At 35.5% G+C, this 13,446-nt stretch overlaps 1 pseudogene; it reads left to right on the top strand.

Annotated features, from left to right (window-relative positions):
- Positions 1-1,360: 1,360 nt before the first annotated feature.
- LOC149547019 (acetyl transferase 1-like) lies at positions 1,361-8,746 on the top strand (annotated as a pseudogene).
- The last annotated feature ends 4,700 nt before the right edge of the window (positions 8,747-13,446 follow it).

Consider the following 13,446-nt stretch of genomic DNA (forward strand, 5'->3'; position numbering starts at 1 on the left):
CTAGCACTAATCTCAGATTTTAAAACTCCTTAGAAGACATGATCAAATATTTAATAGCATTCAAATTGTAGCCCGACGAGGTGGTGACAAGCGACGTATTTGTACATAATTTTATGGATTGCAAGAAGCACAAGGCGATGTTTTTTAGATTAACATTATAAAAATATATGAAATAACCAATGCAAGATATATTTTCCTATAGGGCCCATTCGGTAGCCGAAATTAGAGTGGAATTAGTATTTGGAATTCCAAATTAATTCTTTTTTTTTTTGGGTGGGCACAATCAGAATTTGATTTAGAAAAAATGAGAATCAAGTATGCTCATTTATCCCCGAAAACTTGGATTTGGTATTCCATCTCAATAGGTGGAATTGGTGTAATTCTTGTTTTAATTCCAATTTGTCCAAAATGGCCATTATATAAAAATTAAAATTAAATTTATTTGAGGTCTGGATGACCTATTTTTTTTCTCGCTGTGCTCCAATGTTCAACACACTTTTCTTTGGTCATTATTTTTTCCACCTCTGGTTGCTCTGCATAGTCTCTCATTGGTGCTTTGGTAGTTTTTTTTCCATCTCTCATTGCTCTGCATAGATTTTCATTTTCTTCTTGTACATACCTTGCAATTAGAGAGACATTTGAGGCCTTGTGTCAAATGAGTCATGTGTTAAAGAGGGAATGATTTTTTTTTTGATCTTGAGGCTTGGGTTTACACTATCAAACTATCCTTATTTCAATATTTTCCCAAGTTTAATTTTGAACTTCCTGCTAAAAACTAGGGTTCCAACTTTTTTTATAGAAATCAATGAACTCCAAAATAAACACAGCATCTTTAGTCATCATCCATCCTAGCACTTCATCATTACATTCAATTGGATCACTGTAGCACTTTCTTATCTCTGCTCCCATTTGAATCATCTCCTCAACCAAATGCTAGAAAGTATTGTTCTTTTCTCTTTTCTCAACTTCAATCGAAAGCCTACATTTATATGTTTTAGCCTCATACAATTTGAGTTCAAGGTGGTGATAAGACCCAAGAGAAGCTATCAGAGGGAGTTCGTTGATACTGTAAAAATGTATGGATGTTCATGAGATGCTTGCCCTTCTTCTTTCCCCCACTACTATGTCTCCTTTATAAGGTGCAGCCAATTGCACAACATGCAACCAAATGAAGATGTCAATTCTCATAATGAATTCTTAGTCAACCAAACAGTCCCAAATTGAATTCCCTAATCATAATCTAGATTCAAACTTCTAGAATCTCGAAGCTAGCATTTAGAATGCCAATGCTTAATTTATATTCCAATAACCAAATGAGACATATATGGATGCCCAATGCAACCAAATCTCAGGTAAAACCATGGCAGAAGAAGTAAGAGAAAGCATTGTGGAAGTGAGGAGAAGGTGTTTGGTGAAACCTGCTATTCCACCCCCAACATAGACCATGTTCCTCTCCAACCTTGATCTTCTCTAGATAGGGTGCGCCAACATTCAAACACTTTTCTTCTGCAAAATATCCAAAAAAATCAAATACACTTCCTTAATTCAAGGCTTATAGAAAAGTCTCTCCTCAATTCTGGTGTATTTCCATCCTCTAACAGTTTGGTTAAAGGAACTAGAAGGAGAAGCAATAAAAATAGAGGTTGATCTAACTAATAGAGGAGTGGAATTTAAAGAGGTGACGACTAGTGTACAGTTCGAAGAATTGGAAAAAGATGGGTTTCAGCGCAAACTCTTTTTCCAAAACCTTTCCCCTGACCACAATTGCTCAACTGGTGTTAGATTGCTTTTGTCAATATAAGTACCTCAATATTTCATGTTTAATTTTTCCCCTATTTCAACAAATTGTTTAGTCGATCAAAATTACCCTCTGATCTTACTAGAAAGTCTATTGTTTTAGGTGACATCATTTGAGGGAAACAATATATGTATTGGAGCCACCTTTCTATGAGAAATATTAACTCAACTTCAAAAACACAAACCTAAACTTAAAAATTTACTTAGCACAAACTATTGTCGAGTGCCAATTTTTCTCGGCACATGAAGGTGCCGAGTGGCAATTTTCTTGGCACCAACAGATGTCGAGTGACAATTTTCTCAGCACCAACAGATGCTGAGTGATAGGTAGCAGGTGTCGAGTGAGCTCAACACAAGAAGAGCTTAGCACAAAAAGAGAAAATGCAGTAGGTGCCGAGTGTTCTGGTTCAACTAAAATATTATAACTTAGAAAAAATCCAATGTGAATGCTTTCACCATTAAAACCAGAGAACCAAAACTTTAAACTTTCAAACAAATTACTGAAATACAACATACAAGGGAAGAGCAATGGATTCAAGCATGCCTACTTTCCTTCTATTCAATCTTTGATTTAAACTATTACAAAATCTGGGAGCATTCGGCTTCAACTAGAAAAACCCTAATATAACCCTAAAACTGGTAAAACTTCAAACTTCAATAAACTATAAACTTGCAACACTAATGGCTGCATGCAATGGTGCCTAGAGCAATCACTGCTTCAACAGGTCAAATCCAACAATGACAAACTTACAAAGTGAACAAGGGAAAGATGTGCAACTGTAGGCACAAACTTATTTCTTTCTTCCTTCTCTACTCTGCTCTGCAACAACTGATCTGCTGAATAATTTGACTAAATTTTAAATGAATGCAGAAACATTCCCTTTTATCACATTCCATTTTCCCCCTCATTTTTTATTTCAAAAATCTCACCCATCATATTTATGTTTCTATCTGTTCTAGACATCAGGGGGGTAGGTGAGCATTTGGCTCAAGGGACAAATGACCATTTCATTTAATATTCCAACACTCCCCCTTTCTCCTAAGCCAAATAAACAAGGATCGTTGTTGATCCAAATCAATTACACCAAGACTCTCAATTAGGTGTACAAAAGTTCCAATGCCTAAAGGCTTAGTAAATATGTTTGCTAGCTGCTGCTCAGACTTGCAAAATTTCATCTTGATATCCCCATTCTCCACCAAATATCTAATGAAGTGATATCTGATCTCAATATGTTTACTTCTCCCATGGAAGACTAGATTCTTGGACAATGCAATTGAAGAGATGTTGTCACAATAAATTGTGGTTCCATCCCCTTGTCTTTCATTCAAATTTTTCAAGATCCTCCTTAGCCAAATTGCTTGACATGCTGCTACATTTTCTACTATGTATTTAGCTTCTACTATAGATTGAGCAACAATAGGTTGCTTCTTGGATGCCCATGAAATTGCACCTGATCACATATGAAACATATATCCAGAAGTGCTCTTCCTATCATCTAAACTTCCAACCCAATCACTATCTATGTATCCCACCAAATTGAAATCATCATTTGTAGTATATAAAATTCCAAATCCCTTGGTACCTTTCACATACCTTAGGATCCTCTTTCCTACTTGCCAATGGGAATCCTTTGGTGTTTCCATAAATTTGGAAATCAGACTTACTGCATGCATTAGGTCTAGTCGAGTTATAGTTAAGTACATTAAACTTCCAACCATACTCTTGTATAGTGTTGGATCCACTCTTTTGATATTGTCTTCTTTGCTCAACTTCAAACCTATTGCTATTGGTGTGGGGGCTGCCTTACTATTTTGCATTTTGAATCTCTCCAAGATCTACTTTGCATACTTTTTTGAGAGATGAAGATGCCATCATGCATTTGGTTTACTTATATGCCTAGAAAGTACTTCAAGAGACCTAGGTCTATCATTTCAAATTCACTTTTCATGGCCTCTTTAAACTCACCAATTAGAGCCTTGTCATTTCTAGTAAAAATTAAGTCATCTACATACAAGACAACAATCAATACATTACCATCTGCTGCCTTGATGTAAAGAGTGGGCTCACCATTACTTTTGCTAAAGCCATTGCTGATCAAATATGATTCAAATTTATTGTACCATGCCCTTGGAGCTTGCTTGAGCCCATAAAGAGGTCTCTTCAATCTATATACTTTGTTTTCTTCACCTGCAACTTCATAACCAGGTGGCTGCTCCACATAGACTTCTTCTTTCAATATACCATTTAGGAAGACAGACTTCACATCCATTTGAAATACCTTCCACTTGTGCTAGGCTACAATTGCTATGATAGCACGCACGGTTTTCATTCTTGCAACCAGGGCATAGGTCTCATCATAATCTTTGCCATACTGCTATTTGTAGCCCTTGCCTTACTCCTATCAATTTTTCCTTTAGCATTGCATTTGGTCTTATAGACCCATTTCACTCCAATCACTTGCTTCTTGGGAGGCAATTTAGTTAGCTCCCATGTCTCATTTCTTTCTATAGCATCTATTTCCTCATCCATAGGCTTACACCATTTCTTCTCCTTAATAGCTTCTTCAAAATATATTAGATCACAATGAGAAAATAATACAAAATTAACACTCTCATCATAATCTTCATACCTTTCATCTTGGTATATCTCCCTAAGACTCTTGGTCTTTCTTGGTAATAGGGAGAAGAGTGTGGGATCAGAATCTTCACTGTTGCTGCTTTGTCAACCAGCTCAGTCTTCACTATTACTCGACACTGACACTCGATCATGCCTAGAGGAGCTCAAAAATGACTGAAGTTGCTTGCCTTTTCTTCTACCTGCTCCTTCTTACTATTCATCAGCATCCTCTTCACTCATAATTGGCACTTTACTAGAATTTCTTGGGGACTCATCAATCAATCCATACCAAGCCTGATTTTCAAGAAATTCCACATCTCTTGAGAGAGTCATCTTATTGTTCAATGGGTCATACAATTTGTATGTCTTTGATTTTGAGTTGTACCCTGTGAAGATGCACTTCACACCTTTGTCATCCAATTTTTGCCTTTGCTCTTTAGGCACATGTGCATATGTAACACATCCAAACACCCTTAGGTGTTCAACTATCCATCTTCTTCGTGACCATGCTTCCATTGAAATTATGTCATGGACTGCCTTTATAGGACACCTATTGATTAGATAAATTGTTGTTGCCACAACCTCTTCCTAAAATTTAGTAGGGAGACCTTTCTCTTTCATCATTCTCCTTTCCATTTCAACAATGGTCCTATTCTTCCTTTTAGCCACTCTATTCTGCTATGGTGTATAGCTGGCTATGAGCTCTTTCTTTATGCCATGTTTCCTACAAAAATTTACAAAATAATTGGAGGTATACTCCCCTCCTCTATCTAATCTTAGGACTTTAATATAGTGTCCACATTCTCTTTCAACCTGGGCTTTAAATTCTAAAAATGTATCAAATGCTTCAGATTTGTTCTTTAAGAAATACACCCATGTCCTACGACTGAAATCATCTATAAATGTCATGAAATAAGTACTCCCCCCAATGGAAGTAACTTGTATAGGACTAACTAGGTCAGTATGCACTAACTCTAATGGATATCTAGCCCTCCTATAATTTCTAGAATTAAAGGGAAGCCTATGTTGCTTGCCCAAAATACAAGCCTTACACTTGTCACATGAATTTCCTATACGTGGCAAACCTTCTACCATTATTTTATTTGACAATAAATTTAAACCAACATAGCCAAGATGACCATACCTGAGGTGCCATAGTTGTGAGGGGTCTTCAATCACACTTCTTAGAGCTGATTATGTGGGAGGTGTAGCACAAACTTGAGATGAGAAACATGTCTCTATCCTCAAGGGAAACATTTTGTTCTTTGTCATTTAAACTGCTACAAGTAGGTTCTTGCTCCCATCCTTTTCATGAATGACACACGTGTCATTCTTCATCAACACTTTGTATCCATTTTGAATGAGTTGACCAATGTTCATCAAAGTGTGCTTCATACTAGGGGTGAAATACACATTTTGTATTTCCTTCTTCTCACCTTTCTTGGTGCGGACCATAATAGATCCTTTGTCCACAACTCGTAGGGTTCCATTGTTACCCATTTTAATCTCAAATTTGAAACTCTTGTCAATGAATGAAAAAAGGGTTTCACTACCACTCATGTGGTTGCTACATCCACTATCAAGGTACCAAATTTCAGGACTTCCTTCTTCACCAACATTACACATGATAAAGGTAGTGGCATTGTTTCCACTTCTCATGTTCACATCAGCCACATTTGCTTGTCCTGACTGATCATTTTGCTTCTTCCAGAATTCACTTGCATAATGCCCATATTTATGATAGTAGTAGAATTCTATATTACTCTTATTTGAGTTGTAGTTTTTCTTATCTCCTTTTGAAGTATTTTGTGAGCTACTTGCTCCATCTGCTCTTCCTGAGCTTTCTGCTACAACATTCCTTTTTCCTCCATTACCTCAGCCTTTGCCTCTAGAGTTTCTGCCTGAGCCATTTCTTCCTCTCCCCCTTCCTCTTGGATTTAATTGAGCCTTGAATGCTTGCTCTTGGGAAGATGAAGATGTAGATCTATTGATCCTATGCTCATGGGTTTGAAGAGTACCCATCAATTCATCCATTGTCAAAATAGTGAGGTCTTTTGCCTCTTCTATGGTCATGACCAAATTATCATATTTATGAGGTAAGCTCCTCAATATTTTTTCCACTATCCTCTTCTCTTGATAGTCTTCTCCATTTTATTTTAGTTGATTAATCACATTGGAGGTCCTTGAACTAAAATCTGCAACTAATTCATTTTCCTTCATCTGAAGGTTCTCAAACTCCCTCCTTATATTCTATAGCTTTACTGTGCAGACTTTATCAGTCCCCTTGAAGTTTGTCTCAAGGATATCCCATGCTTCCTTTGCATAATTTTCTGCTGCAATCTTTGGGAATACTATCTCTGTCATTGTTGCTTCAATCAAACTTAATGCTTTTGCATCTTTCCTTCTTGACTCTTTCAAATGAGTCTTTTGTGCTTTTGTGAGTGCAGCATATTGACTTGGGTCTGTCACATCATCGAACCCATTAACTACGAACTCCCATAAATCATTTGCAACCATTATAGTTTTCATCTTCTTTTCCCATGTATCATATTGTTGCCCATTAAAGGATGGTGGCTACTGCCATATCTTTCCTGTATCTACTGCCATGTCAAATATCTCAAGAAAAAACTTTTCCCTAACTCACTATGGATGTGGGGCCTCAAAGCTCTGATACCATGTGAGAAATATTAACTCAACTTCAAAAACACAAACCTAAACCTACAAATTTTCTCGGCACAAACTATTGCTGAGTGCTAGTTTTTCTTGGCACATGAAGGTGTCGAGTGGCAATTCACTTGGCACCAACAGATGTTGAGTGACAATTTTCTCTATACCAATAGATGCTAAGTGACAGGCAGTAGGTGTCGAGTGAGCTTGGCACAAGAAGAGCTCGGCACAAGAAGAGAAAATGCAGTAGGTGTTGAGTGTTTTGTTTCAACTGAAATATTATAACTTAGAAAAAATCCAATGTGAATGCTTTCACCATTAAAACTAGAGAACCAAAACTTTAAGCTTAACATACAAGGGAAGAGCAATGGATTCAAGTATGCTTGCTTGCCTTCTATTCAATCTTTGATTTAAACTATTACAAAATTTGGGAGCATTCAGCTTCAACCAAAAAAACCCTAATATAACCCTAAACTGGTAAAACTTCAAATTTCAATAAACTTTAAACTTGCAACACTAATGGCTACATACAATGGTGTCTGGAGCAATCACTGCTTCAATAGGTCAAATCCAACAATGAAAAACTTACAAAGTGAATAGGGGAAAGACATGCAACTATAGGCACAAACTTCTTTTCTTCTTCCTTCTCTACTTTGCTCTGCAACAACTGATCTATTGAATAATCTGATTGAATTTTAAATGAATGTAGAAACATTCCCTTTTGTCACATTCCATTTTCCCCCTCATTTCTGATTTCAAAAATCTCACCCACCGTATTTATATTTCTATCTATTCTGGACATCAGGGGGGTAGGTGAGCATTTGGCTCAAGGGACAAATGACCATTTCATTTAATATTCCAATGCTTTCATCACGTCATAGCATATGGAGGTTCATTTTTCCATTTCATAAAATCATGGGTGGAGTGTAGGAGAGGCCTTCCCATTATCAATCCTCTTTAGCACAATAGAGGAGTTTTCAAACAAGAATTACAAGAGCTCTCTATTGATCTCCTATAAAGCCCACAATATTGTGAGTGTTGAGATAAGAGGTGAAAAGATTTTCAAATTTGTACTTGACGATTCCCAATCAGAGAACAAAGAAACATCTTTCCTTGAGGAGGAGTTGGAGGAGGAAAGGGGTGATCTAATATTCTCAATGTTCTATTTTATGGAAGAGATGAATATACAAGAGCTCAAATAGAAAAGTAGAGCTTCGACATCTTGTATCACAATGGCTGCTTAGTTCTGGAGATGCATAATGAGAGCTCGCGACGTACCGCAAGAAGGGACTATTTTCTTCATAGTTGGGGCTAATTGTGGGGTCATGTGAAGCAATTGATTCTCATGCCAACTTATTTTGGAAACTACATATCTCTGGGTGTAACACAAACTAGAGTTAACACGCTCATCAATGCTAACATCTCCTTCGCTGCGCATGTTATCCAGCAACTCATCAATTCCTACACTAAGGAAGGAGAGGTCGATTATTTGATTGAGTGGGTTGAGTCATGTAACAACTAAATTGCAAGAGAAGTTGGTTGGAAATATGGATCAAGGGCAGTCAGATATCTCCAAGCTTTCAAATGTACGAGATGGATTTATATGGATGGGGAAACCTTGGGAAGTCTCAACCTAGCTTCCTCAACAACACATGTACATCTTAAATGGGACAAGCTAATCTCTATTCAAAATTTACTAAAGACAAAACAAAGTTATAAAAACAAAAAGAGATTCACGTAAATATAGTTATTTTTTATCAATTTTTTTGTTGTTTTTGACTACTAACTATGCACATCATGAAGATCAAATGCTCAAATTTTCTATGATGTTTTTTCAGTTTGGATGGAGGATAGCCAAGTCCATCTTCAATTAACTTTTGTTTTAAGAAATAATTTATCCATTGGTACATCTTTCATTTATTCTTCATAATAGAAAGAAGTGGTTGGTGTGGACCCATTTAATCTTTTGTTTTGTTATGTCTTTCTTTGCATTTGTCCGACAATCTCCATAAAGGGTTGGTAACTACAACAGTTAAGATTCAAGATACAACAGTTAAGATTCAAGTTTCAACATTTTAAATTTGGTTAAATGTAAGTGAATTTATTCAATCCAAATATGAAAAGGATAGAGTGGAAAAAATACAAAACTACAAATAAAAAATACAAATACAAGTCTTAGATTAAATGTTGCAGACTAAACCTGATTCAATGGTTGGAAGAATTTGACAATAAACTAGTTTGTAGTTCTTCAATCATATTGGTGACCATCTTGTTGATCTATCTGTTGTGAATGAGTAGTATAATAAAGATTTAGAGAAAAAATTAATTAATTAATTTCATCTATAATTTAATGTACTAATTCAATTCATATTATTGGTTAATTAAATTAAATCTTTTTAAAGGTTTTATTAATTTAAATAAAATTAGACACTCACTATTAAATTAAAATTTAAAAACTAATGCACATGGTCCAATGCCCTAAGTAAATGGTTAGTAGGGTGATATTTCTAATGATGTTTCATCAAGATCCTCAAGCACTTTTAGTTATCTAAGATTGCATACACATGAGAGATGGGTTATACTTCAACTCAATGGTAAGTATATATTATTAAATTTATAGTATTTAAATCATTAGTCAAGAATCTCACATGCACTAAAAATGTAGATATGTTCACAACAAGACCATCAAACAAAAGCACTTTCATTTAAAGATGTGTGTCAATCATGAACCTATCCAAAAAAAAATTGAAATAGTAATGTCCCATGTTTGGTACTCACTATTGTAGGATGACTCTATTATTTGTAATAGTCTTTCAAATACAATATGCGATTTTTAAAATATTGGAGAGACAATATTAAACATGTTTGATTATAAACCTTGTATCTCCTTTGTTATTTCTGTGTACTTCATATCTTCTTATTTGGATATAAATTTATAACTTGGTAGAAGGTTCCAACATTGGATATATTTTATTTTCATCTTTTGTGCACCTAAAAAAGAACTACATTTTTAAAAACTCTAGTAGGAGTATAAATCAACTTAGATGGTTTTTTCGGTTCAATATTTTGGAGGAAAAATCTCTACAAGCATTAAAATTTTCTAATCTATTGAGAAATTGTATCCTATATATTCACATTTTTTAATATATAATAAAGGTGTGTGCACTAGGTTGGTGTACAAAAATGCAGAGATCCCATCAAAAAAAAAAATTCAATAACCCAATCAGGTTATTCAAAAATTCAAATGCCAACCAAGCTTGGTATCCAAGCTTGGCCATAATAATAATAATATAACCCAATCAGCTTTAAGAAATATAAATATTTTTTGAACATTGTCGCATTTGAGGGTATTTTTATACCCTCAAATGATAGTAGCAGATGTCTAAGCAATAGTGATAGGTAGAAACCCAATCAGTGTGCTCGATAGCATTTAAGGGACAATATGGCTGAAATGAGGTTGGCCCTAGCCTTAACCTGGCCAACCAGAGGTGATGGACTAGAAAATTCGATCCTAGGATGAGCAGTTTGAGATATATATAACCTTGCTCATTTGAACTAAGCAACACTACAACTTTTGGCATTAGGGGAGAAAGGGATGCCAAATCCAATCAAAGTTGGATCTCCTAAAATTGAAATAGGTTATTGTAGGCCTCGATGATGCAATCTTGTACCACCTAATAGTATGTCAATACCTTGCATGAACTCAGAGATATGTTCACTCAAAGATCGATGCCCAATAATGCTTAGAGATCCTTAGGGATGATTATGTTTAGTGTGATCACATTTGAGGGACTCTATGGCTGAAACAAGGTTGGCCCTAGCCTAAACCCAGTCAATCAAAGATAATGAATAAAATTATTTGATCCCAAGTTGAATGGTTTGAACCATACAGAAGCTTGCTCATTTGAACTAAGCAACATTGCAACTTTTGGCATTAGACGAGAAAGGGATGCCAAATCCAAACAAAGTTGGATCTCCTAGAACTAAGATTATTGTAGGCATCAACAACATTAGCCTATATCACCTTATAGTTTTTAATACCTTGCATGAGCTCAGAGATATGTCCACTCAAATATCGCTACCCAATAGTGCTTAAAGACCCTTAGGGATGCTTCCATTCAATGTGGTTAATAGCGTCTAAGGGACTCTATGGATAAAATGAGGTTGGTCCTAGCCTAAATCTAGCCAACTGAAGCAAACAGATCAGACAAATTGATCCCAGGTTAAACGATTTGAAATATACACAATATTGATCATTTGAACTGAGCAACACTATAACTTTTTGCATTATGCAAGAAAGGGATGCCAAATCCAAACAAAGTCGAATCTCCTAAAATTGAGATAGATTATTGTAGGCTTCCATAATGTGATCCTATAGCACCTAATAGTTTGTAAATACCTTTCACAAGATCATAAATATTCCCATTCAAAGATCATTTCCCAATAATGCTTAGAGACCCTTAGGGATGCTTTTGTTAAGGGTCGATAGCATTTGAGGGATTCTATGGCTAAATTGAGGTTGGCCCTAACCTAAACCCAAGTAACTAGGGCTAATGGAGTAGACAAATTGATCCCAAGTCAAATATTTTGAAATATACACAAACTTTCTCATTTGAACTAGGCAATACTACAACTTTTGACATTAGGCGAGAAAGGGAGGCCAAATGCAAACAAATTTGATTCTCCAAAAACTAAGATAGGTTTTTCGGGTCTCCATGATGCAAGCTTGTAGCACTTGACAATTTTTCAATACCTTGCATGAGCTCAGAGATATGCAAGCTCAAAGATCGTTGCCCAATAGTGCTTAAAAACCCTTAAGGATGCTTACTTTCAGTATGGTCAATAGTGTCTACAAAACTCTATGGCCGAAATGAGTTTGGCCCTAACCTAAATTTGGCCAATTGAAGCTAACAAAGTAGATGGTTGTATCCTAGGTCAAATGGTTTGAAATATATACAACCTTGCTCATTTGAACTAAGTAACACAATAACTTTTGGCATTAGCTGAGAAAGGGATACCAAATCCAAAAAAAATTGGATCCCCTAAAACTTAGATAGGTTATTATAGGCTTCAAGAGCATGATCCTGTGGCACTTGACAATTTTTCAATACCTTTCTTTAGCTCAAAGATATGCTCACTCAAAGATTGTTCCCCAGAGACCCTTAGAGATGCTTTTGTTCAGTGTGGTTGATAGTGTTTGAGGGACTCTGTGGTTGAAATGAGGTTGGCCCTATCCTAAGCCTAGCCAACTAGCCCCAACGAAGTAGATGATTTGATCCTAGGATAAACGGTTTGAAATATACACAACCTCGTTCATTTGAACTAAGCAACATTAAAACTTTGGCATTAGGTGAGAAAGGGATGCCAAATCCAAAAAAAAGTCATATCTCTTAAAACTATGATAGGTTATTAGGCCTCAACAATGTGATCCTCTAGCAACTGACAATTTGTCAATACCTTGCACGAGCTCATAGATATGTTCATTCAAAGATCATTGTGCAATAGTGCTTAGAGACCCTTGGGGACAGTTCTGTTCAATGTAATTAATAGCATCTGAGTGGTTTAGAAAAGATGAGTGTACACCATAAGGAATCATTTTTTGAGGGTAGAAAGTTGTTGCAAGGGTATACTAGCAAGTGATCTACCTTAACAAGGGGTAAATTTTTGAGTTGATGTTGATATATATGTTGAATTGAAGGTCTACATTGGAAGAATCAGTTTTCAAAGTGATTAGAGAGTGGATAAAGACTTCAAACATATTGTATTTATGGTTTCAACACCTAAGTAGGTACTATACAAATTTTGGGAATCAGGAGTTAAGGATAAAGAGTAGTTGCTTTGTAAAAGTGGCCTACTTTAAGCCTAAAAAGGGGTGTCATAGTATGACAGCAAGGACATTTTCCAAAACAACCCTATCCAATATTTTCATATGTTTTAGATAAGATAAATGGGTATCCAAATCTAAAATTTATTTTCCTAATGTTTTGGGAAAGTTGGGAGAAAAACACAAGAGAACAACCACCTAGGTGGCATTAGGCCTATTAGGTGAACTTTATATTTCCCTTGTAAATCCATATAAGTTGAAGATAATTTAATAATTTTTGAAGAAGACATTATAATCAAACCAAACCCACTAAATAGAGGTCAAGAATCAAATTTATAACCATAACAATATATAACAATATACAAAATTTGTTGTCTAAATATGCACATTTTACATCTCTTATTGGATTTTTATAAAAGAATATAGCATCTAAATATGCACATGTTGAATGTATTCTCTTTTTTTATATGCAAAATTTGGCATCTACATATGACATCACTGCGAAGTTGCAACATCTCACACAACATATATACAAAATTTT

The sequence above is a fragment of the Cupressus sempervirens genome, chromosome 7 (assembly GCF_028749045.1).
Source record: "Cupressus sempervirens isolate cs-2001-9-10 chromosome 7, ASM2874904v1, whole genome shotgun sequence".
In the NCBI taxonomy this organism is placed as follows: domain Eukaryota; kingdom Viridiplantae; phylum Streptophyta; class Pinopsida; order Cupressales; family Cupressaceae; genus Cupressus; species Cupressus sempervirens.